This window comes from Palaemon carinicauda, chromosome 25 (genome assembly GCF_036898095.1).
Source record: "Palaemon carinicauda isolate YSFRI2023 chromosome 25, ASM3689809v2, whole genome shotgun sequence".
Taxonomy (NCBI): domain Eukaryota; kingdom Metazoa; phylum Arthropoda; class Malacostraca; order Decapoda; family Palaemonidae; genus Palaemon; species Palaemon carinicauda.
The window spans coordinates 67,074,958-67,079,332 of record NC_090749.1 but is presented as its reverse complement, the minus strand read 5'-3'; the positions used below and the strand labels follow the sequence as shown (position 1 = coordinate 67,079,332).

General features: G+C 34.4%; 1 long non-coding RNA gene across 1 annotated transcript; it reads right to left on the bottom strand.

Annotated features, from left to right (window-relative positions):
* Positions 1 to 3,364: 3,364 nt before the first annotated feature.
* LOC137619237 (uncharacterized) lies at positions 3,365 to 4,151 on the bottom strand. The gene is made up of 3 exons (XR_011039869.1): positions 4,027 to 4,151; positions 3,794 to 3,852; positions 3,365 to 3,682 (listed from the first exon to the last, which is right to left on the bottom strand). It is a non-coding gene; the product is annotated as an uncharacterized lncRNA (long non-coding RNA).
* Between the last annotated feature and the right edge of the window lie 224 nt (positions 4,152 to 4,375).

Here is a 4,375-nt window from a genome sequence, read left to right as displayed (position 1 = left end):
TCTCTTCTACCCTGACCAAGAGGAAAGTAGCCACTGAAAAATTACAGAAATAGTTAAGAAGTATTTTTCAGTAATTTTAGTGTTGTTAGGTATATGAGGAACGAGAAGAATGTTGAAAGAATAGGCCAGACCATTCGGTACATGTGTATACAAAAAAAAAATGAGCCGTCGCTAAAAAGGGATTATGTGTAGTATAAGACAATACCTATAGCGGTGTCTTAAAACTTGAAACGAACCTGACAAGATTACTGGGACTAACAATAGGTAACAATGAGATCTTAAGGTATGTAAATCATACTACGGGCTGCAAGATTGCAAAAGCCTGTGTCTGGCCAAAAGGGCCAGGCAATCTTCAACAGAACAGGATGTAAATCTGGTAGGAAAACTAGTAGTAACAATGACAAAAATGACATTGAATAGAATGATTCTTTACAAGTGTTAGTAATTATCTGATATAAAAAGTACAGTTGTGATGTATTATATGCAAAAATTAAAATATTAGAATACATGTAACTCAAGTTACATCTTAATGTCAAACCAAACATTTTGCTCATTACTTAAATTACAATTTGTATAGAAAAACTTGGGTGATAGAATACACAATTTGTCTTCCACGTGAGCTACTTTTAATACTATGATAAAAGTGTTGAGACTACAGATTAACATTACTACTATTTCAAAGTATTTTGCCTAAACATAAACCGAATAGTCTATCCGATACTTTTCACATTCTCCTCTGTCCTCATACACCTGACAATACAAAGAGCTCCAAACAATTCTTCTTCACTAAAGGGGTTAACTGTTGCACTGTAATTGTCCATTGGCTACTTTCCATTTGGTAAGGGCTATTTTCCCCGTTGAAGCCCTTATAGGTCTTATAGCAACTCGCTTTTCCAATTAGAGTTGTTACTTAGCTAATAATAATATTAATGATAATTTTCTTGTGGGAAAAGAACAGACATGAATTCCAATTATAAAGTACTGTTCATTTGCAAAAGTAGACATATAGACGTACACTCAGATAGATAAATTATATATAAATTTTCTCCTGGAATAAGATGAGGAATAAGTATTCAAAACATGATTGCAAATCCGAGTACTTTTACCTAAAAATTCCAAAGGTTTCTCATTTTATTTCAAAGCTCTTATAATTTCCAAACAAACTTCAAAGATTTCTCATATTATTTCAAAGTTCTTATAAATTCAAAATAAAAATGCACCTCTCTCTCGTCCTAAATTTCTGTTTTGCAACCAAATGAAACTTTTTCAGAAATATATAAATAAACTGTAATCCATACAATATTAAGCATAAGTCCTACTGCCGTTATTACAGCTGAACATAACATGCCTAGAAGATGGGAAACTGCCCAGTGCCTCCCAAGAAGAATTAGACTCACTCGCTTAACACACTAGTTCTTGATGATTGACAGGAGCCATCCACCATTGCTTGGTTCCCCTGACTTGTGGATCTTTGCCAATGTTCCTCTCTGAAGCTCGTAATGGGGATGACAGGTTCAGTTGAACACAGGAATTCCTGACACACCTCGTTCCATAGAAATGTACCCTGCGATACCCTTATTGCGAGCCAAGTAACCAAACTGGTAGCGTATGGCGAGATAGTAGAGATGGTGGACTGGGCTACAAACAGGATCTAGCCACGCAGTAAGGGTGTGACAAAGTGTAATTCCTTAGAGAGAGTTGTGGTAGTTATTCATGTGTCCAACCGTACATTATGAACAAAATTCTTGCCACAGATGTTTTTGATGGCAATGGCGTTTTTAAGTTCATATTGGAAGCTGGTATTCTTACTCGTTTTTAAAAATCATATACAATTATATATATTTCATTGTTATTTATTATTAATTATTATTCAAAATCTTTATCTAAGTTACTAATACTTAATCAATTATACTGTAATCTATATCAAAAACCATTAATGTTATGATACCTGGTAATTACAAATCATTCATTTACAAGTGAACCAATTTTACATGATTGGCAAAGTCAGGAATGAAACTATACCCAGAAAAAGAAGTTCTACAAAAAAGCCACCAGAGAAAAGGCCATCTCAAATACCTGAGAGTCTTAGCTTCGTAACTCACTTATAATATATTTTCCATTGATTATGATCGATAGAAGAACCTTTCTACCCAAAGGGGAAAATGCTATTTACAGCAACCGCCTCCCCGAAGAGAACTTACGACCCTCCATTTTTTTCCTACCTTAGGTCATTATTATTTTCCATTTGCCCTCCTGACCTGACGTTACGGTCGTTCATGTGTTATTCATATGCAATCTCTCTCTCTCTCTCTCTCTCTCTCTCTCTCTCTCTCTCTCTCTCTCTCTCTCTCTCTCTCTCTCTCTATATATATATATCTATATATAAATATATACATACACAAATATATAGGTATATATATATATCTATATCTATATATAAATATACATACACAAATATATAGGCATATATATATATATATATATATATATATATATATATATATATATATATATATATTATATATATATATATATATATATATATATATATATATATATACATATATTTGTGTGTGCAAACATCCTTACAGGTTATCCGGGTCAGGTTACCAGCCCATAGCCTTCCACACTCTGACTGTATCCCAACAGAGTCAACTATTCACCTAATTGGCAGTTGTCACTAATTGCTGTATTTCCAGTATTCAGTCCCCTGATACAAATTATAAAAGGCAAGAAAATTGTCTCTCAAATTTATTGACCAATTCGGAAAAAAATGAACATATTTTTCTAACACCTACTTCAAACACATAATTACTGGATTCATTCAAAAATACTGAAATAACTTATTGAAGAGAAAATATCAAAGTAAAAATAACAAAATTATATTGGCCCAGAATGAAATGAGCTTCTTCTATGTGACACTTGTGGTTGTCTTTTGGAACTCAATTGCCTAATTCGAGATCGAATCTTTGTTAAGCACACGCGCCTTTCTTTTTTTTACTGAAAGGAGGCAATTTCTTTCCTTGCTCTTTTCACTGGTCAAAGGGGAAAATGCTTGTTCACGCATGCAGGAAATGGAAAACTGAAACAAAATATTTATTGCTTTTCTGTGAATGGCAGGATATTCTTTCTTGGCTGAAATACAGATCTTGTCCAAGGATAGGTTTGTAAATCTCATCTTGAGTGTACGATCTGATTGCAATGCACAAAGTTCTTCCTCTTCTCTTAAATTCAAGTTCTTGGGATGAGCAGAACATACAGGAAAACTATGCATAACACAATCAAACTCTTTGGTTAAAAGGAAGGGAAAATAATGTTCTAAGCAGAACACCATAAAAATCTGTGGTTTGAAATAAAGGTTGGAAGGAAAAATGTATTTAAATATGATATTTATTACATAAATAAGCCTTTAAAATAACGTAGTAACGGAGTTACTAACAATTGGTTGGAGAACAAGGCAATTCACGTAAATCGTAGGGCGTTTCCTTCGTTCTGCTTCGCTCGCTGTCTGTAAAGATATATTCAGGAAGATTAGTATCTAAAAAGCATGGTCATTTATGTAGAAAAATATACCCATCGGAATAATAACCCACTTAAAATTACCTTACAATTGAGCAACTGAGGTTTACATTAGTATCAGGAAGGAAATAAAAGGGCCGATACACCGAAACCGAACACCATCCTGAAATGAACGGTAAACCTAATATAAATTTGCTCGGTTGTAATATGGGAGACAATTCGTCATAAATATAATCACTCGAAACATTAATGTATAATTAGACGATTCTCTTACCCAAGTGTTAACGTGAATTTATGAATAAGCTAGAGTTACTAGTCCGAGAGCTAAATCACCTGAAAGGACAAGAGAATACGATATATAAAACATATTGATCACCAAAAAAAACTATTACGAATCTTCATAAGATTAAAAATGACAGACAGGAAAAACTTTAATAGGCAACACAAGGCAATGAGAGTTCGCAATGATAACCTTAAAAATAAGCCCTATATATCCTTGGTACTCACCATTGTCGAACCATGCACAAAGGCGTTGCAGATGGATTTTGGCAGATTTTCACAAGAGGGTGACGTAGACCAGGGATCCCAATAAAAGCCTTTAGCCTAAGAAAGGCATGTCGGACAAAAAAAAAAATAAAAAATGTGGAAACCTTTCCAGGTGAGTGAGGTCTCTGTGTCTCTGTCTCTGACACTGCCGGACGGCCGGGCTGCCTGCCTCCTCGTCGCCGTTTTCGCTCGAGTAAAGCATATGGAAGGAGGAGGAGTTAGAAAACTACCCATCTTTAAAGACTGGACGGCAGGAAAGACAGTTTGATGGTACCAAGAGTAGGGCAATTGAAATACCAAATTCTTAATA